A 21,785-nucleotide genomic window follows, 5' to 3' on the forward strand; every position below is an offset into this window, starting at 1 on the left:
TTTCTTTGTACTTGCTTTAGTAATTTGTGAGACACTTTGCCCTGTTCTGATCTATTTTTGAACTAAAATCCACGTTCCCTTTACAAAGCAAGTAAGGCCAAGAATTACTGTCCTTTGGAGCTGCTAAATAAGAGCTGCTCATTTTCCAGCTTCCAAAAATTGCTGGATATCAATGGCTACCCACACAATAATTAATAACAATGCAGGTGACCAATGACAATTCCAGTATGATAGTAAACAACTATTCATCAAGATCTTTCAAATTTGGTTAATTAGTTCTGTTGTTTACATTAGGGTACTTTGTCATTCCGTACGAAGCCCCTCTGACATGTCTAAACCCCATTGCCCAAATGCCTTGTAAAACAGACTTCACTGCTCAAGAAGAGCTGAAGAAATACTTCACACCATATATAACTGAAGATGTTTCATTTATAGAGGTGGAGGCTGAGACTTGCTCCACAATTCCTACTCTTTTTTCCATACCTCCTATGTGAAGCAGGACAACACCTTGCTGTTTCCTATCTTCTCAAACCACTCCAAACACTTCACTGTGGCACAAAATGCAGGCCTGGTTTTTGTAAAGTGAAACAGGAATTTTAAATTGTGAAACATCACCAACAGAGATGAGTGACTACTTCACTGGACTCACAAGCATGAGCAATTTTTCAAGATTTCATTAACAATGTTCCCTTGTGAAGACAGGAGAACATTTTCTGCTGAGCCTCCCAGAGAAGAGAAAGGCGAGATTTTATTATCATTAGTCCTGCATAACTGCCCTAAACCCCAAAGGACAAAAGACTTTAGTCTTGCCGTACTGTGAGTACCAGATTCATCAGATACAAACACGGGATAAGGAAGTCCTACCACTTTCATTGTTTGTACAGTTCTAACATCAAATAGTACCTGAAGGACTTCCATTCTAAAGTGGTAACAAAAGGAATGGAGGTGGGGATAGAACAAACTGAAAGAATGTGACTTACAGGAAAAGTAAGTCAACAATAAGAGTTTTATTTCATTCACTTTTGAAGGGCATTTACATTACAGTCACTGTAGTACGACATGGAGGAGTTACCGATTCAAGCACAATTGCTACAAGAAGAGTGCTAAGTCAGTATGAATAATGTTTACTCTAAAAACAAAGCACAGAGAAAGTTAAATGCTGCTGAACACTGGGAGTGTTCCACAGAAGCTGGTTTATTAATAAGTAGGTAATTAAAACCGTCCCCCTTGGCATGAATTTCAATTGATTCATTTTGCAATGCCTTCCCTGAACCTCACTCCTTTTGCCAAGAGATAGTTGAGTTGGGGTCCAATATTGCCTGCCACAATTTAGCAGAAATAATTAGCTGCAGGTCCCTGAAGACCTCCAATGCACAACAAAGAGACAAGATTCTCCTTTGAAAACAGTAGGGAAGTTAAAAGTTGTAATTGAACACCCTTCATTTTCCTCCCTGTTTGAACTGAAGTGATTGCTCAAAAGCTGTTCAGGAGGAAGTGCTGAGAAGACATTTAGAATCAGGTCACAAGCACTCCTGCTCCATCAGCTGATCAAGCAGCATTTTATTATCAAGAACAGGTTTCAAACCAACCATACCTCAACCTTCAAGGCTTATACTCACAGGGTCTGATCAACACAGGAGCATCCTGAAAAATAATGACGTCTGGAATGCACAGATTTTAATTTAACAGCCTGCTTTTAAAGAGTAGTTAATTAGATAATTTTAAAAATATTTATTACACTAGGATAGTAGAGGGGTGAGACCTGCCTGACTGTCCTTGTTAAAACAAGAAACAAACTGAAAGAAATCAGACACCACCTGCAAGATCTAGATTTTCCCAGAATAGCACATTGTAGTCACTCAGCCACACCACAGGCTTTGTTTCTTCAGTTGTCCCATAGCTGAAGTACAGTCCTGTCTCAGATTAACATAACACATACTCAAGTGCCAAATATTTGTGCAACTGAGAAATAATGCTTTAAAGAAGTGGATTTGCAAGAAATCAGTAGTGAGAGGGGCCTATACAGCAAGAACAACGTGTCCTTATGGTGGTTTCAGTGACTTTATAGCTGGAAGGCATAATTGTCAATAAAGCCTCCATCTTCTGTGACACTGAACTCCAGGCTCACCACAGTATTCCCTGACACAAATACTCTCTTCTCAGAGAAATTTGATTCTTTGTATCAAATTACATGGCAACTCTGTCACAAACTATGTGAGGCAAATGAAAGATAGGTTCCTTCAGCCAGCCTTTCCCTACTTTTCAGTTTAACTGCATATCCTCCATTTCCTATGTAGCAGAAGAGGAAAAACAATCATTTTGTGTCTTGCCTCCCCTTTCCTCCTCATTATTCTCATATGAAGATCTTTCTCCACATTCCTAACAATTCTTCATTTTAACAATGCAGCTAACATTGCGTGCCCTTACCTATTTTGAACAATCAAGTCACAAAGAGACATTTTTTTTCTACACATGGTTCTTAGGCTTCCCGAGATACTTTACTTTCTGGGGGAAAAAACACAACCCAGCATGCAGGGCATAAGTTTTCATGTAAAAGTTTGCGTTGGATGTCCAGGTCTCTGTGTGTGTGTGTGCGCGCGCGTGTGCGCGTGTGTGTGTGTGCGTGTGTGTGTTGCGTGCGTGCGTATTCCCTGATACATACAATAAGCCATCTCTACTTGCTGAAATTTTCCTTAGACCACGTGCAGCTGCCTTCCCTCTCACTGCATTAGAAAGAAATCTTAGTGGGAGGTGGGGGACACACATCACACCTGCATGAAACACACCTCTCTAGACATTCCAACACAGAGCAGTGCACAACTGGTGCTGCCTCTGACCACACACATTTACAGCAAATGATTTAGAAATCTTGGTATTTCTATCACAAAACTGCCATCCTTCTCCAGCTGATAGCAACACAACCTGTTGCTACCACGCAGTAACAGGAAAGCTATTTCCTCAAGCCCTCTAACCAGAAATTATTTTTATACCAGAAAAATCTATTTACAAGAAGCTGACAAGACTTTCTCACTTTCTTGCCTGTTAACGCATTTCCACAACTAAAAAAACCTCCTCAGAAATCAGTTGGTCCTTGGAAATCCAATACCAGTTCAACTTTTACTATGAACCAAGAAAATGAAACTGATGCAAACGATAACCATCGAGAGATGCTTCTTGAGAAAAACAAGTGGTCACACTCAGTGATGGGAACCGCACCTAATTCACTGTTCACCGTGGAATCTCTGTGCCGAAAGGAAAGTAACATAACGTAAGTAAACATCTGTGGTTTTCCTTCTCAGTTATCACAGTCCCTCGACTTCAGGCTGCGTAACTGTAACAGAGCCTACAAGGAATCTTGAAGGTCTCGCTGAAATTTCGGCTGGTGCAGCATGTTTATACAATGATCTTTCACAACAGGGCCATATTATATCTTTACTTCTGTGTGAGAATGGTTTCATATTCGTTACCAAGTGCAGTTCAGGGCATTAACTTCAAATTACAAATTCCTCTATGGCTTATCTCTCATGTACTTTGAGACACATTGGTTTTCCTGGCCTAACAGCCAGTAATGCTTAGGATGGTCCAGCACACAACCACCTCATTTACTGGGTGTGGGAAGAACCACCAAAAAACCACACAGATTTTCATCTGCAAAATGATTCAGTGGGGAAGAGAATTTTAAACAATGAGCAGGCTCTGCAAAAAATTAAAAAGTTTTATAAAGGTCACCTACTTAAAGATGCCTCATAGTGGCTGCTGCATCACTATTTTGAGATGCTTGGGAAGTTTGGGAGAAAAAATGCAGGTGAGTTCTTTCCTTCTAGTCCAGCTTCACACTTTATATTGTTTGAAAGCTACGATTACACAAGTTCTTTCAAATGGATGAAACATTTTTTCCCAGGTATCCAGCATGTAAACTATAATTCTTGGTGACGAAATAAAATAAAAACATTAATTTTCATTCGTATCATTACATATTCCAGACTGGGAAAGGTCAATTCCCTCAGTACCATCAAATACCCTTTTACAGCACTGGTTAGTTATGAGATATAGACTCTAATTAAATGGGATGTTAGTCTTTGCCATCATTATCACAGGTAACCACCATCAGCATCACCCACAACCTACGAACCAGCATTTTTGTAAGTTTGTACAAAATGCTGGTTTTCTCGTAAAAAATTAAGTCACTATTTTAACACACACTCTCATAGAATCTCAGCTTCTGTGATGCTTAATTCAACAAGATTGATAATGGCTTCCACCCAGACTGCTGGTGAATCACTGGCATCACAGCGGAAGTTTCCAAAAGCAATCCTGTTCTGTTCATCTGCTTTAGCAGGAACACTTTTATATAATAATACACAAGTCTCAAGATGCCCCTAAATTAAACCTTGCCTTATTAATGTCTACAGTTTCCGGATTCATACATTCATCTGTTCACTGGAACACCAGTTTTTTAAATTATCCACGTACAATCATCGCATTGTAAATTTATAAAATATTTTGCTTTGAACTAAGCTAGTCTGGATACAGAGCTGATAAAAAACCCACAAAAACAAACAAACCACCAGAAACCACACAAGTAACTTCCCACTCATCTCCATCAAGGCTCCTACTACTCACAGGTGATTGACAAGCTCACCGCTCAAGTTTCTGGTTGTCAAAACAGACTGTACTGATGGTAACTGTGTTTCTAAATTTCCCTCCAAGCAGCCTGTCAAGCTGTCTGCTTTGACAGACCCTTTTCTGGGACAGGAAGGCAAAGCCATAAGCTATCGCTGGGAAAAGAAAAGGTGCCTGATAACGTCTGCTTCTATTTATGTTAGTGGAAACCATAATTTCATATCAGCACTGAGTGTTAATGCACCGAAGAAAGCCATGGTGCTCCCGGTAAAGCTTAGAAACTGTCAATAAGGTACAAACTGCACCTGGAATGTGGGTTATTTACACAGCTATGAAGTCTCTTATTAGCTCCACTGACTTCCAACGCAGCAATACAGACATTTATAGCTGATAAAATTAATGCCCTCCATATCCTTATAAGGCTGAATAGGGTAAAAAAAGGTACATTTAGGATCACATTAATTTCTGCTTCATAGTACCGCTGTGTTATCTAACACCTCTGTGGCTATATGATGTGAATAAAATATAAATGGTGAAGTTAACAACTGCATTTATCTTCCAGCAAAGTCATTAGACAACAGCATTGCTAAACCAGTTACAATGATTAAAGCAGCTCAGCCACAGCCCAGGTTACTTTGAACTTTTTAATAATTTCTGTAAATTTTTCAATTTTTTTTACCCACTTCAGCCATTTTTCAATACGGCAAAAACATCCAGAAAACAGTAGCTACCAGCAGAGGGACAGGCGATTTGTCATTCACACTTGACTGCAATTAATAAAATAAAAGAGCTACTCTGAGGGAAAAGGCATGTGGAGGAAAATTCAACATTCCCAGTTCCTAGGAGGAAAAAACCCCGGCATCAGTTCCCTGTTCTAAAACAGCACAGGCCTCAAAATGGCTTTTGAGGACAAAACCTGACACCAGGACATTCCCAACCACTAAAGCACATTAAAATGCAGCTACACCACCACCACGCTCCCGGTATGAAACCTTACCCACCCTCGCCCCGGAATCCAATGGCCAAAACAACGCCAGGGTGGAAAAATTAGTGAAAGTCAGGGGAGTTCCTGTGCGGTTTCACCACGGTTTGTCCCCACGCAGAGGGAGCCGAGGCCACCTCGCTCTTCCCTCAAGCGCCACAGACAAAAGAGCCACGGCCAGGGGAGGGGGAGTGTCCCGAGAACGGGGGGTATTAATTCCCGCATCGCTGTGGTTCAACACGACACGGGGATGAGTTTTCTTATCCTTCTAGGCACGCAGAAAAACAACAGCAGTCGCAGGGCACACACAAAAGTCGCCTGTCCCTCGGCCGCCGCAGCCTGAGGCGATGCCGCCTCTCCCCACCCCCAGCCCGGACCCAGCCGCCCTCCGCCTTCCCAGCGCCGGGCACAGAGACCTGCGGTCCCTCCCCGCCTGCCTGGGGCGCTCGGAAATCGAGCCCGGAAGGAGCCTGAGGCCCGGCGAGGCACAGAACCACGGAACTGTCAGCGTTGTGAGGCACCTCTGGAAATCAGCTCGTCCGAGCGCCCGCCCCTCCGCCTCCTTCCCCGGCAAGGCGGGCAGAGCCCTCCCGCCCCATTGTTCCCTGCACCCCGCGGCGGAGCCGGCGCACTCACCACACGGGCCGGGCTCCCCGCAGCGCCCACCGGCCCCCTCAGCTCCGGCACACGGGGGCTGAAACAGCGCCCTGCTGCTCCTCCGGCAGTACCCGCGGGCCCCGGGGCAGCGCCGCCATCGCCCGCCACCGCCCCGCCGCCGCCGCCGCTCCAGCAGCGGCCATCTTGTGCGTCGGCTGCTCCCCTCACCGCCTCCCTCCTTCCCTCCCTCTCCGCATCGCCCTCCCCTTCCTGCGCCCTCCTCCCCCGAGCAGCCGGGGCGGGGCAGGGAGAAACAGCCGAGTCACGGGCTGGAGCGCCGTGAGGGCTGGGCTGGGCAGGGCTGGGCAGGGTTGGGTGGGGGAACTGTCACCCAACGCCGAGAGGGCGTCTGGCGGTCTGTGAGGGCCGGTATGCCTCCCCGTTGCCTTCTCTCGCCATTTTGGGGTGTTTTTTCGCTCTGTCACCTCATCTTCTCATCGCTGTCGGGCTCAGACGGGCATCGGGGTGGAGGTCGCGGCTCTTCACACGCCGAGTGCCGCCTGAGGAGTGCTCTGTGTGTTGGGAGCCTCCCGAGGGCCCCCGCCCGCCATTTTCTCTCCCTGAGGATGCTCCTGTGTTGGCGAGCGCTGCGGTTCCCCTCATCTTCCCCGCTGCGACTGCCTCACGCCAACACACCTAAGAGCTTGGGGCTGGGTAATTTTCTAACTTAAAGGGAAAATAACACAAATTAAGCTGTTCCCGCTTAGGCGGCCGTTCAGGGCAAAGCCCTCGCCGCTCTGCCCACCAGCCCCAGGGGAAGGAGCAGAGCTGGACTCGCTGCTGGAGAAGGTCCCCCGTAGCTTTATTTGCTGCAGGACCCACTGAAATCATCCTCAGCTTTAACAACACCACAGGTAAGGTGTTTGGGGACCCACCAAGCCTTCCGGTATGGCAGTATCAGAAATAGTTGAAATACTGAAGAAATTTTTACAGGTATTCATAATGACTCGTAGCATTTACTTAGCACGTACCGACTGATAGTTTTAAAATGTTACGAGAGCTAATTATTTGCCATCAGGTTATTTGAAGGTAGCATCGACCTGATGCCCATTTACAAGAATGTGAATATGGTGTAAAATACTAAGGAATTTATCCACATGTGTTTTCAAATTAAAGATCAAAAATAGTGTTCAGTGTCCCCGTCTTACTGCCCAGGTGTTTTGTCATGTCTGTGCCCAGACCTGTGGGATCAATCCTGGTGTGAGGCCACTGTGTGGGATGCTGGGTATGGAATCACTGCATTTCTATTTTCAGTTTGTAACACCGTGAGGAGCACACAGTGTATTATCAGTTCAATATCCGAACTGCAGCGTCGCATGAGCTCAAAATACAATTTAAACAGAGCAACGTCAGGTCAGAAGTATCCAGGCCCAGAGCCAGAGACCCAAGACAGCAACGTGCAAAAGGAGGCTGGGTCATGACATCCAGATAGAACATAGAAATAAATCACAGAGCTAAACTCCTACACACAAGGAAAAACTACACAGGGGGAGGTTACTCTTCAGCTCCTACTTCTGACTCTTGCAGTGACCACAGACAGATTTTCATGTTAATTTTACAAGAAATGTGATGGTAGTAACTATCCATTTTACTGTAGAAATAATCTCTATTATTTAGGTTTGTCCACCAAAACAAGCCTAGTGCTTATCAAGCTTAAATAACATTATTAAGAACAGCTATTAATTTCTGAAAACTGGCTTTTCTTACCATATTTTCTTACCACCAGAAGGTAACATATTTACAAATACCACCTTTAACTTAGCAAGAGCCTTAGTGTGAGTTACAAAAGAAATGTAAATTGGAAGTGTTCAAGGCCAAGTTGGATGGGACTTAGAGCAACCTGGTCTAGTGGAAGGTGTCCATGCCCATGGCAGGTGGTTTGGAGCCAGAGGAGCTTTAAGGTGCCTTCCAACCCAAACCATTGTACGATTCTATGATAAATTGGGAAGTTTAACGTGGAAATGTCAGTCTTCAGCATTATGACTATTTTATTGTTGCTTCAAAAAGATTAACAGGAAAAATTGAAAAATCCACCAAGAGAAATCTAAAACAAGCAATGTAAACATCAGAATCCTTAGTACCATTGTCACAAAATTAAGTAGCTGAATGAACAGTTTAATCAAGAATATTATACTTACCCAGATTTGTAAATTGGAGATGATCACACATTAGTACATTATTATATTTTTATCATTATATTGGCAGTGTAATACTTTCTACAATGCCTCAATGAAACCTTCATACTACTTGTTCTTAATGGCCGTATAAATAATGTAAGAGTCTTTGTCCTGAAGCACCGTCTTTCATATAACCAACTGGCAAACTGCAGTGTAATTTTAAAAAATTTAAAAAATAAAATTCAAATCTGAATCATTATATGCTTATCTAATCAGTCCTCTCTCTTGGAAATGACCTATTAAACAGTATCTTTGCACGTTATTCTAGATCAATTTAAGTACTCTCTTCACCCTATTACTCTAATTTAAAACTCTACATACCTGCCAGAGGGCAGGGTTAGATGGGATATTAGGAAGAAATTCCTTCCTGTGAGGGTGAGGAGGCCCTGGCACAGGTTTCCCAGAGAAGCTGTGGCTGCCCCATCCCTGGAAGTGTCCAAGGCCAGGTTGGACGGGGCTTGGAGCAACCTGGGCTAGTGGGAGGTGTCCCTGCCCATGGCAGGGGGTGGAATGAGATAGCCTTTAAGGCCCCTTCCAACCCAAACCAGTCTGAGATTCTATACCACAGAAAATTTCCAACCAGCAATAGCCATCCTTTGCAGACTCCTCTCCTAAATGTTACACAGAAATGTGACCCTTGCTGGAGTTATCAGTGTTGTGAGCAGAAGCAGAAGATGGCAGTAGGAGCTAAAATGGCTGGCGTTCTTTAAACCTTGGTTTAAAGTCACAGAAACTAGAAATGGTCAAGGCCTGAGGACATCCTGATACTTCCTAGTTTCTAGCAGGTGGTGTTCTGATGTTCTGTTCAGTCTGGGTTTTAATAATCCAGTCTGGAGACTTCTGCCACTTTCTATACTTGGTTCCTGTGTATTGTTCCTGTATTGTGGAAAGCTTTTAGTTTTCAGGTAGTGTATGTTTTCCCTCAGCATTTAATTCCATCACCAGTAACATGCTAACAATAATTTGCAGTATTACAACATAGGATACTGCAGTTGTTGAAATTTAAAGAAGTGGGACCTGAAATGGCCTATGGTTCTTACTATGTAACACTGCAACTTTAATTCTCAAACCCCATTTTACACCTCCATCAGTCATACTTTTCTAATGCTTCTAATGCTTATTCTTTATTCTGTTTTCTAAAAGTTCAGAAATTTGTAGGTGAGCTTGTTCTCTCGGGAGCTGCTCCCATGAGGTATCTAGATTAGTTTTAATGTCCGCTTTCCCCAGTTACACAGCATTTCTTCCTGCATGACATGCTTAAAAACCCACAGGAGTTAGTTTGATTCTACCACATATAGTCTAAATTTTAAATTCCTTTTTTTCTTTTGTTTTTCCATCCAAGAGGGGATAATGTGTAGGCATGGTTCTAGGATTTGACATTTGTGGCCACTCTAGTAATGTTCTTCAGATTATGCCTTAAAAATGACTCCTCATTTTAGCCGGTATGACCGAAAGAAATAGGTAAAATACCAGTGTAACTGTCGAATGATGTCATCTCACCATTCAATTTTTATTCTGCTCTTTCATATAAAACCAATATAGAACTGTGCTACCAGAATAGCTGTCTTTATAAAAAAATACATATTTTTAAAATGTGTTGGCAGTGTTTCACTTTGCTGTTTTAGTTACCAACGTGAGCAGTAAAGCTGATAATAATGGAAAAATTCTCATTTTGAAACCTGTGATATCAGAATGAAAGACAAGGATGACGTATTTTTCCAGGTGGCTGCAAGTACGTAAAAAATGTCCTTGTTAATTCACACAGCCAAGATGTGTGAATGTAAACTACCAAGCATGTAAACCACAGATAACAAAAAAGAAAATCTTTAGCACTTGTATGTGCTTGACCATCTCGTTAACAAAACCTAAGTTCCTGCACTTTTTTAAAATTCCACTGACAAAAGCAGAAGACCATATCTGTCCAACATAATCATTTCAAAAAATTCCAATATTTATTAAAGAGTATGCTGAATATCATCCAAGCCCATGGGATGCAGATGCAACTATTAGAGGTTGTTATATGTGCTTATTTGAAAACAAGAGGATGGTAGCAAAGTAGAGCCTTCCTCTGTGGAAGGACATATTCAGTGTCTCCACCATAAGAGGCAAGATTTAGATTTCCTTTGTGCAAGAGAATCCTGAAGGATCTACAGGAATGTAAAGTGCATATATGTAAAATCAGAGTTCCTCCATGACTGCTTCTCTCCCAAACATTCAATTTGCAAACCTGCCAAACATCTCATTGAAAACTTTTTACAGTTCTTTGATGCTGTACATAATAAATTTGTGAACTCTCCGTGCAGTTATTAATGTTTGTATTTTCAGGCTACTCGGAATGCAAAAAATCTATGTAAATATACCCTCTGGTTGCAGCTGCTGTGGAAAAAGAAGAAATTATAAGGGAGGTAATAAGAAACCTCAATGATTTCTCATTAGAAGTTTCACTTACTTAACTGTCCCATCTCCTCCTCCTCCTTCTCCCGCTGGTGCTTAGGGATGCAGAATGCTGGCTCAGGGGTATATGCCCCAGATTCTCATTCTGCTACTTACTGCCTTTTTGCTTACATGTAATTCCTGGTTAGCTTCAATCCCAGAGCTTCCACTGTCATTTAATACATCTCTCTCTGTGTGACAAAAATTTTGAAGCGATATAAAGTACAAGAATTTGCAGCATAGCAGGTGTGTAGACAGACCCACCAGGCAGAGCAAGGCACAGGCACAGTACCACAGCACATCCCTGTTGTTCTGGTGCCCTCTGCTGAAATCACCATCTGCTTGGCTTCTGAATCACCCCCAGGCAGAGGCAGCAGCCAAGTGCCATATGCTGCCACCTCTTTATCTTGCACTTCCTTGATTTATTTCCTTTTCTATTTATTCTGTCTTAACAGAAAAGCCCAACTACAATCCTTTATTCCCTTTCCTTCTTCCAGCGGTACTTAGATTGAAACTAGTTCTTTTCCTTCATAACACTGCTGCATCACATTTTACAACAGCCTTTTATTGAGCTTAGGAAGGTAATAGATGAGTTGAGATGCTAAACTATTCAGACAATTATGTTTTATAAGAATTCCAGTGTGTTTGTATGTGCATAAAACCTCAAACCGCCTAAATTAGCAATGTAATTTTTGTTCTTTTCTGGCAGATTTCCTTGTGTACAGTAAAACTGAGGGAAATAAGAGACAGAGAGGGCGATACAGCCAGCACAGTTTCTCTCTAGCAATACTTTTGTTTAGCTGCATGTAAAACCACAGCCTTACTCTCACTTTGCAGGGGAAGCTGAATTGTAAAGGTTAAGAAACTTCTCAGGTTCACAAAGCAAGCAGTGGCAAGATGAGGAATAAACCCACGGTCTGGTCTCCTGTTCCAGCCACTAGACCTTGTGTTCCTCCACACTCATGCAAGTTACAGTAAATGCATTATGAGTAAACTGCGGGGTGAGTAATTTTTCCAATTGAATTTCCCAGGGAAAGCACTCTTACTACAAGAAAAAAGTAGGACTGTCTTACATCTCTGTCACATCCCATTTCTGCAGTAAAGGAAAATATGCTGATGATTTCCTGGAGTTATCCTTGCTTAGTATCCCCCATAAAGACTCCAAGTTTTGTACTGGCTTGTTTGAGAACGCCTGATACAAGACTTCCCTAGTGCACCTTCCAGCAAATAGGACTGTCAGTTCCCACAGGAAAATCAAGGACCAACCTTAGCTACTCCTGATGTTATGAATATCTGCATAAAGCAAGTTTAGGTGGTTTTATGTTAGTGTGGATCTCAAGTAGCTGCTTATTCAGATCTCAGTTCTAGCAGTTTTTAAAAAGTATGTTGTTCACGTTATTGCAGAGAGACATGTTTGATACCTCATCTCGTAGTGGGATTTCAGAAGAGACTTGTAAAAAAAAATCTCATTTATAATATATACTATAATATATATCTGTATTATATATCTAATATGTAACATGTGTAATGTATTCTATATTCTGTATATATGTAGTTCCAGTATATGCTTGAGAAACAGTTCACAAAAAGATTATTTTCACTGAGAACATGTCAAATTTGTTTAGATGGGCTGAGGTTATTTTTTGGAGATCATTCTGTATGGTAATTTTTGTTATTCTTTTACCAGGTTCTACATATCATGTCTTCTCTGACAGGCCCATTCTCATGCACACAAACCCCTACCTTTTTGATAAGAATTTCCTCCTCCACTTTTGAATTTCTTCTCAGCACAGTATTCTCAGTTTCCTCTCTCTCGTTACTGTGCTGGTAAAAAGCTGTTACACACCATTCCAGCAGTTCAATTTCAGCAGTAAACACTGAAATTTCTGAATTGTAAATGTACACTAAAATGGTTCTTGTTGTGTATGTTCTTCTGGTTTTGGTAAATTGTCACCAAGAATTACATCATTAATCCTAACCTTTAAGGATTTTTTTTTGAATTTGACATTTCAACTATTGATTTGATTTTTTAACTTGCTTAAAAAGAACACCGGTTTTGTAAAAAGAAGTTGATATCTTTCATTGTTAATAAAAGATTCTTTCAAGATTGCTTGAAGGCTTCAGTAATGTGACATGTCATATGATGCTGCCTACTCTTCTTTGATTCCAGCAGGTGAAGGAGGTGTCATTTACAGAAGAAGAAAAAGGAAAATCACTACAGGGAATCAGTAAGTTGAATGAAAAATAGTAACTAATAGTGGAATTGACTCTCGTTTCCAGACAGGAAGAGATAAGTGTTTGTGGTTTCGCTAGTTAAGTATTTTTGGTGTTATTTTTCTACATAAGCAACTGATATAATTGCTAAAGAAACAACAGTGAAAGGATCAGAACATCGTGTGGGCACAGATGGAGCTTGCATTGTATATACATTTTTAAGATATTATATTCATTTAATTTTAGCAAGAGTGTCATCAGTTTCTCAGAGATGAATGGGTATTTTTTACGTGCTCATTAAGGCACATGGAAGGCTGCAATATGGGCAAAAGTTGTAGCCTGTTCACAAACCCCAACTCTTTTGAGAAGCACTTTCTTGTTCTCATACATGAGGCCGCAGGATCTCCAGTCTTATTGTCCCCAATGCTTTTGGGGGCACTGGTGTTCTGGTGGCTCTGCGGGGCAGACATGTGCTACCTGAATGAAAAATAAGAGCTAAAAAGTAAGTTATTCATCTTCCTTGTGAAATCCTCAGTCTTTACAACTCGACCGTAGTTGGACTTCAGCAATTTGATATCAAAAGGTTGTTTATGTGGCAGTTTATCACTGTCTCTCACAGGCAGCAGTTTTTCTTATCATTGTTTCCATTAACACACAGAGCTCTGCAAAAAAAAAAAAAGGAGTGTCCTCTATTTTCATACAAAACTCCATCTTCTCCTTGGATTTCCTTCCACAGGAAGCACACAGGCATGTATGCACTTACTTGCATATTAAATAGACAAGATAAAACTGTTTCTACCCTGCAGAGATGAGTTAAACATTGAAAACCAGCGGAGGGCAAACATGGTCATTCACTGATCTCTGAGGTGTAACAGCTACAACTCACAAGGGTTGGGAGGCAGAGGCTGAGGCAAACTGGCTTTGCCTTGTACTTCTCAAGCTCACAAATTGAAAGGAGAATGCTGGGAATGCAATGTTAAAGTTCTAAAACTGACCCTCGGTCTGCCTTTCGATATCAGCAGCTAAAAGGGCAAAACCAGAGAGATACAAAGATACAAAGCTTCTGTAAGATCCAGGTCTGCCTGGAAGGAGGTGAGGGGAGGCTGTCACCCCGAATAACAGTCAGCACTTCAGAAGGAGACAGTGCTGAAGTTTGCACCAGGATTTTATGCCACAGCCAAATAAATCACCACGTCTTGTATGTGCTACTGTTAAATGTTAATAAATCTTGGCAAAGACCTCACCAAACAACAAAACTGTGTCCCTGTGAAATACTGTTCAGAAGACCAATGCAACTCCCACGAACTGATGTATCCACCCGTGTAAGTTTATTGGCAGGAGATAAATCTGGTATATTTTACACGGTCATATATTATTAAAATGCAGATGGGCCCAGGCACAGCTTACACAACCAGTATCTCCATAAGAGGCTCTGCACCTCTACAATCCAGGGAATTATTTTAGGTAAAAGTACAGGAAAAGATAATTTATCTCCTTGGTGGGAGGGATGATTTTTGGTATCGCTAACCTTTCTCAGCAGTAAAGGTGAAAAGAAAATCGAGTTGGATCCACCAGTCTCACCTGAAATCTGTGTCAGGTCCCTGTAATTCTTTACAATTATTAAACACTGAGCTGCAGCATAGCATAATAAATTACTGTTTCTCAGGTTTTTGGAAGTTATCTGTTACAGTAATCTACTATTATCAGACAAGAACGGCTTGGTTGCTCTTCGTTTTTCATCTTTTCTCTGAAGCCCAAGAGAGATTAGTGCTCTATTAAATTTGAATACCATACCCATTGCGGCTCAGCTGCCTTTTTAGGTGTCAGATCTTACCAACAGCCAAGTGATGCATATTTTCCTCAGAAAACAATTTCTCACACAACTTCCAATTTTCTTATTCTGCAGAACTTGCAGAAGAAGGGGTTGCTTTGAGGGTCAGGGGTTCTGTCACAGATTCACTAGGAAGTACAGTGTACATACACTGACAACAGGGAAGGCTTTATCTTCCCATGTAAACACAGACTTCCTTGCTTAGTCCTTATACCTTGTAGGGCTTCCCAAATGAAGCCTCCCAATTGCAGGTTACCACAGAAGAGCTGAAATAGGATGGACCCCATCTCTACTTACCAGTAGGACCAAGAAAACAACCTTTGAATTTTCTGATTGATACAGGAACTCAAATGTCTCTGATGACCCCCATGGATACTAATAAATCTGACAAAAAACATTTTTTCTAAGAAGATCTCAAAAGGATGGATATCTACTCTAACTTATGTTTGTTTACATAGTGTGAAGAACCTCGATCAGTATTGTTAAGATACTAGATAATTTGAATAAGATTTTGATGGCTTTGATTAATATTTGTATATATTTTGTCTCAATAGTTTTGCAGTGTGTGTATACGAATTTTCCACAAGCATTGCTTTGCAATGTGTGTGCCTTCTCTCTGGTTGCCACAGTGGATGGAGAAGATTCCTCCCTGAATTTGGATGATTATGGAATCAAGTTTTTGTCCTTCTTCCTACCTCCTCAGGGGCCTCATAGCCCCCATATCCATCACAGCCCCTACAGAGTCACAGGCTCCAAAGCCCTCATAGACCCTAGAGTCCCTATAGCCATTATAGCCTTCAGAGCCCCCATAGCTCTCACAGTCCTCACAACCCCCACAGCCCCATAGTCCTCACAGCTCCTATAGCCCTCACAGACCCCATAAATCTCACAGCCCCCATAGCTCTCAAAGCCCATCACAGCCCCTATAGCCATTACAGCCCCCATAGCCTTCACAGCCCTCTTAGCCCTGATAGTTCTCATAGCCCTCATGTTCCCTATAGCCCTCCCAGCCCCTATAGCCCCTCATAACCCTTAAAGCCCCCATAGCCCTCATGACCCCCACAGTGCTCACATCCCCCATATGCCTCACAGACCCCACGGCCCTCACACAACCCATAGTGGTAACAAACCTCAAACCATCAGAGCCCCCACAGAGCTCACAGACCAAATAGCACTCACAGTCCCATAAGCCTCAGAGCCCCTGTAGCCCTCACAGCCCCTATAGCCACCATAGCCGGCAAAGACCCCAGAGCCCTCAAAGAACCTATTGACCTCAAAGCCTCCATTGCCTTCACAGACCTCACAGCCCCCATGACCCTCTACAGCTCTCAAAGTCCTCAGAGGCCTTATAGCCCTCACAGACCCCACAGCATCTTCAGGACTTTTATCACACCTCAGGTGTGCTGGTTTAAGAGTTAACCAGCAGGGGAAATGAACTCAACTCTAAGGAGAGATTATAAATCAGAATAACAATTTATTAAAATAATACAGTGAGTACAATCATACAAACAAACAATTGGTCTCAACCCACAAAACCCAAATGTATAACCCAGTACCCTGGGGCATGAACAAAGTGGTGTTCCTTGGGCCCCGCTTGAGTCCAAAGTAAAGGGAGAGGGGAAGAACCTGCTGGTGGGAGAGCTGCTGCAGTCTGGCCAAAAGTGGTGATTGCAGTCCAGTGGTGGTCTAAGTCTGGTTGAGAGCGATGAGCTGCAGCCTTCCTCTGGATCCCACGAGTGGTTAAAAAATGTTCCAAGACTCCAAGTTTATATATCCTCCAGTTCAGGCAGGAATGCTCAGTGCTTCCCTCAGGGCGGGGAGTTCCACAAAGGGTGTGAGGACAAGAGCATCCTCCTGTCTCACAGGCCTCTTAACACCTAGTTTATAGCCTGAGGAGTCAGGCTCTATGGGCAGAGGGTGTGAATAGTCTATTGACAACAATTTCTGGGAAATGGCATGGAAGGCTATAGAATACACAGTTTTGGGTTACACCCATACCATGATGAATTGATCTCAGCTGTCCTAACTAGGACATCAGGATACAAAGTAGATGAGGAATTAAGTACACTAAAAAAAAAGCAACTCTCATGAAGTGTTTTAGCTGGAGAGTCCATTATGCTGCAAAAAGTTATTTCCAGGTTCAAACAGATGTGCTGGTTATGAGTATTCACTTCTCTTGTATAGATAGAGACTGGTCTCTACACAAAGTCTCTTATTTTTCTAGGCTTGGATATGTCTCAGATTTTTCAGATGTCCAACTGAATTCCCTTCAGTTGCGCTCCTGGTAGTTCTTTGCGTTCTCCCGGGAGGTCTCTGGAATTGAAAGGAGGTGCCCAAAACTGAGCTCTGTTCTTCATGAAAGCCTTTTTTGAGCTCAGTGGAGCAGAAGAATTATTTCGCTCTTGTCTTTTACAGCCTTTTCCTACGTTTCAGTAGCAGAGTCACATTTTTTGTGGTGACTCATTTTCTATTTGTGAACTGCTATGAACCAAGATTTTCTGTAAAGTGACTGCTTCGCCACTTTGTCTTCAGCTCACAGTTTTGCAGCCAATTATTCCCAGCTATATGTAATAGTTTCTCACCTTATTGAATTACATCCTGTTTAGTTCAGATCTTTGTTCCAACTTGTCATGATTTGTTCAATTCTAATTACATCTTCCAAAATGCTTACAGCTCCCGCCTGAACAGGATATCCTCCACAAATAAGATAAAAATATTCCCTAGGCTCTTGCCTCACAGAAGCAGTTCAGGACTTGGGATGTGAGCATCTGGAGGACTCTCTGCAAACTTGACACTATTTCTGAGCGCCATTTTGTAACCATTTCACTTAAGTGTTGTGTAGCCAGCTTCTTGACCTTGCTTCAGTCAAGATTCCATAATTTGCTTTTTTTTTGATGTTATGGTTGATTATTATTCAACTTATCATCTGAGGCGTTACAAATAACTTGCAATTAATTTACAAATAATTTCTTCCAGTATTTTGCCTGATACAAAATAAAGGTGACTGGCCTCTGATTCCCACCCTTTTCTCGTTTAGGGTAGGCACTATTTCCTTTTTGCTGGTCTCATGGAACCTCAGCTGTCTTTTCGGAGTTCTTGAAAGGAATTGCTAATAGCTTGGAGATTACTTAACCATTTTTCTAAATGTGTTGTCTAAAATTGCAGATTATTTTTGTAAGCATCCTACTTGAATAGATTGTTTCTTTCCTTAGTTTACCTTGATCATTGGTTTGCATGTTGTTAACATGTGCTGGGTTTGGCTGGGGTAGAGCTAATTCTCTTCACAGTAGCTGGTGTGGGGCTGTGTTTTGGGTTGGGTATATTCTCTTCCCTTGTTAACCACCTGGTTACAGCTGACATTTTGGTGAAGAGCAAAGCAAAAACCATGAGGCTTTGGTTTTCCTCAAATGACTTGGGAACACTTTCCTTGCCCAGTTGAGAGCAAGTCCTTCCCCAACAATCTTTCACGTAATCTTTTTGTTTTTACTCTCTGTGGCTTCTTGACAGTTTTAGCTTATATTGTGTGTTAATCTTTGTGTTGTTGATTGTGAGAAATAGAGACCCAAAGCCGGGTAATTTCAACTTAGAATTTATTATATGATAAAAGCAAATTCAGCGCTGGGTGATCAGGGGGGAGTTTGAGCAACTCTGAACGCCTGTCACACCCAAAGCAGACAGTGTTCTATATTTATTCTCAGCTACTTCATGAATATTCATTATACATAAGCATAAACATTACACATTGTTATGTCAGGAATTCAACAGCTGTTTTTCTTAGACAAGAGTGTATCTACATACAAGCATCAATATATATTGTTAAGTCAGACATTCAACAGATGTTTTCTTAGACTTAGTTTGTTATCTATACAAAGTTATAAATTTTCAAGAAAGGTGTTATTATCTAGTTAACTAAACGAAGTCTCCTCACTATAAATTTTGTACAAGGTAAAAGGGAGGTAACTTGTTTTATGTCTTTATAGGGGCCCAATTAAGTTTTGTGATTTGTTTTTCTTTTCTCTCTCTAGGTTATATTGACCTTATGCTGTTTTCTTTTTAATTAGCTTGAATCATTCCCTTAGTTTATTACATTGATTTTAATAATTTAACCTAGATTTTGCTTTTTTAAAAGGGGCAAGCCATTGAAATATTTCAATTTAAACAGTCTCTTCCCTTCCTTTCTTGCTTTCTCACTGCAGTGGTCTAGTTGCAGCCTTGATGTTTCTTGGAAATAAATAGGACGGTTTTATTACAAGCAGGGGTTTCCATGGCTGCCTCGTGCTGGGGCACTTGGGAGCCATTTTGTTTGAAGGACTGGGGAGCCATTTTGTGGTCGGGGACTGGTGGACAGCTTGTGGTTCTGCTTGAAGTTGCTTATTGCTGCTGCCTGCCTGCTGCTACACACAGTTCTGCTTGGGGTTGCCTGTTGCTCTGCTTATAGTTCTGCCTGCTTACTGCTACTTATTGTCACTTACTGTTCTGTTTGCTTACTGTTACAGTGCGAAGGCGAGCCTGGAAGAATGTAAGGTGGTGAGAGCAGCCTGGGCTCACTGCCAGGGAACCATGCGGCCTGGGCGGGGAAACAACCTGACAGGTGGATGAGGACAACCTGCACCAGAAAGCAAAGCTTGCCTTTTAAGGAAGAAAAGAGCGAGGGCTGGCATGGGAGGAGCGAGGGAGTGGCTATGTTAAATTGAAGGGTCTTAAAAGGGCTCGTCCCTCCCATCCAGGTGTGCTTGAACTGGGCCACAAGTTCGATGCACCCAGTACGCTGTTAAATAAAGTTCCTTGTTTCACTTTATTTGGTCGTCTCTGAAATTTTAATTAGAGATATTTCTCACAGTGTTGATTCTTTCGGAAATGGAAAACTTTCCAGAGAGTGCTTTTCCTTAATTTTCTACAGTGGGGTTTGCCATTCAAATGGTGACTTTACTGGAACTTATTTTATTCAAGTTCATTAGTTTGATTTTCCTTCCATCTCTTTTGAAGAGCTGTTAACTTAATGACCATTGGCACCTCTGCAGCCTCCCAAATTTCCTTCAGAGCAGGTGCCATGCTATTTCAAATTCCTACACTTTGGATGATTTTATTCAAATGAAAGCAGCATGCACTTCATGTTTTTCATTTGTGTGTTGCTAATGGATCTTTGCTGTGACACTGTTCTTTTCCTTTTTGCCATTATTAAAATATTGTCACTCACTCTGTACCTGACATTCCTTTTTTCCTACCTAGGCTTCCTGAACAAACTCTCCATTTCGATAACAATAACCAGTGATGATAATTTATTCATAATTCTGGTTGTGAATATAATGACTTTCAGTTTCTCCTGTTTTTTACCCACTTTATACACCAGCGTGCAGCACCTGAGCACAGTGCCAGGGAGACTTTTTTTTTTATTATTCCTCGATTTTAATATTCAGTAAAATCATTTTCCTCTTCCCCCCTAGTTCTTCTTCTTTCCCCATGCTTTTGTGGTTCATCTAAACCCTGTGGTGTGATAAGAATAATCTGAAGATAATTTAATTTACAGCAGCTGCAGACAAATGGTAACGATAACAAAGTGGCGGACTGGTCAAACAGTCCTGATTTGTTTCTCGTTTGTCTGCGTGCCTTGCTAGCTTTGAGACAGGTTTGTTATAGCAGCACAGGGCAAAAAAGACCACATAACAAATAAACCTTTATTGAAGGCTGTGGGCTGACATTCCTTAAGGTTTTGCTGATCCACACGTGAAATGGGGAGAACTCAGACAAGTTGTGTGAATGTTGTGGTTAATTTAAATGTAATTTGTTTCACACACAAGACAAAAAAAAAGAGAGGAGGAAAACCCCCAACAAGACAAACTTTCATTATATAAACATATTTATTTAAACATAAGCAATGACGATATTTAATTAAACATAGACATATATTCGCTATTTAATCATTTGTTTAACCATACCAAACCAATGTTGATAAGCAAACACAATCTACAACCTGGTGAGACTGGGGTACAAAATCCGAAGGCAAACATAAGAAAGTAATTTTTTTCTGAAGTGCACTGTGATTTATGGGTTACTTCCATTGTCCTTCACTTGTGGGCGAGGATTTTGACACGTTTGGGTTCTCACTGGATGCTTTCAGACAGGCGGGAGAGAGGCATTGTCAAAAGCAGTGTGGACAGCAGGGGAGGGGGGATTCTGCCCCTCTCAGGTGAGACCCCCCTGCAGAGCTGCTCCAGCCCTGGGGAACAGCACAGCAAGGACATGGAGCTGCTGGAGAGAGTCCAGGGGAGGCACCAAGATGAGCAGAGGGATGGAGCAGCTCTGCTGGGAGGAAAGGCTGAGAGAACTGGGATTGTTCAGCCTGGAAGAGAGAAGCTTTGGGGTGATTGAATTGTGGCCTTCCAGTGCCTAAAGGGAATTTACAGGAAGATGGAGAGAGACTGTTTGCAAGGGCCTGAAGTGACAGGAGAAGGGGGAATGGCTTCACACTGACAGAGGGCAGGGTAGGATATTAGGAAGAAACTGTTCCCTGTGAGGGTGGGGAGGCCCTGGCAAAGGTTGCCCAGAGAAGCTGTGGCTGCCCCATCCCTGGAAGTATCCAAGGCCAGGTTGGACGGGTCTTGGAGCAACCTGGGCTAGTGGGAGGTGTCCCTGCGCATAGCAGAGGGTGAAACGAGGTGGTCTTCAAGGTCCCTTCCAACCCAAACCATCCCGTGATTCCACGGTTCCGTGTTCCAGAGGGGGCACTCCCGGTGGACGCACAGGACTCCAACACCCCCTCGGGGCCAGCAGGCGCTGCCCCCGCTCCGCGGCACCCCGGCTGAGGGCAGGGCCGCCCCTCCCTCGCTCCCGCCCCTGGCCGTGCGCGCGCACCCGCCCGCCCCTGCTC

The 21,785-nt window shown here is 42.5% G+C and overlaps 1 protein-coding gene and 1 long non-coding RNA gene across 21 annotated transcripts in view; one reads left to right on the plus strand and one right to left on the minus strand.

Moving 5' to 3' along the window:
* RC3H1 (ring finger and CCCH-type domains 1) overlaps window positions 1-6,800 on the minus strand; it is a 62,300-nt gene extending 55,500 nt beyond the window's left edge. For 10 of the 12 annotated variants that reach the window (XM_064664105.1, XM_064664111.1, XM_064664110.1 and 7 more), the window contains exon 1: window positions 6,242-6,379. The gene's annotated coding sequence lies outside the window, so the exon portion shown is untranslated. Of the gene's footprint in view, window positions 1-6,021; window positions 6,040-6,241; window positions 6,380-6,687 lie in introns of those variants that run through there. The other 2 variants (XM_064664102.1, XM_064664103.1) reach the window with 2 other exon arrangements.
* LOC135418644 (uncharacterized) lies at window positions 6,319-19,715 on the plus strand. 9 transcript variants are annotated; one of them, XR_010432587.1, is made up of 7 exons: window positions 6,977-7,116; window positions 10,765-10,844; window positions 11,710-11,873; window positions 13,043-13,100; window positions 13,823-16,315; window positions 16,956-19,332; window positions 19,414-19,715. It is a non-coding gene; the product is annotated as an uncharacterized LOC135418644 (long non-coding RNA). The 9 variants fall into 9 exon arrangements; XR_010432589.1 differs by having other exon boundaries at window positions 16,956-18,385; XR_010432593.1 differs by lacking the exons at window positions 13,823-16,315; window positions 16,956-19,332 and adding an exon at window positions 6,319-6,408 and having other exon boundaries at window positions 6,970-7,116.
* The last annotated feature ends 2,070 nt before the right edge of the window (window positions 19,716-21,785 follow it).

Source organism: Pseudopipra pipra, chromosome 9, assembly GCF_036250125.1.
Source record: "Pseudopipra pipra isolate bDixPip1 chromosome 9, bDixPip1.hap1, whole genome shotgun sequence".
Classification (NCBI taxonomy): Eukaryota; Metazoa; Chordata; class Aves; order Passeriformes; family Pipridae; genus Pseudopipra; species Pseudopipra pipra.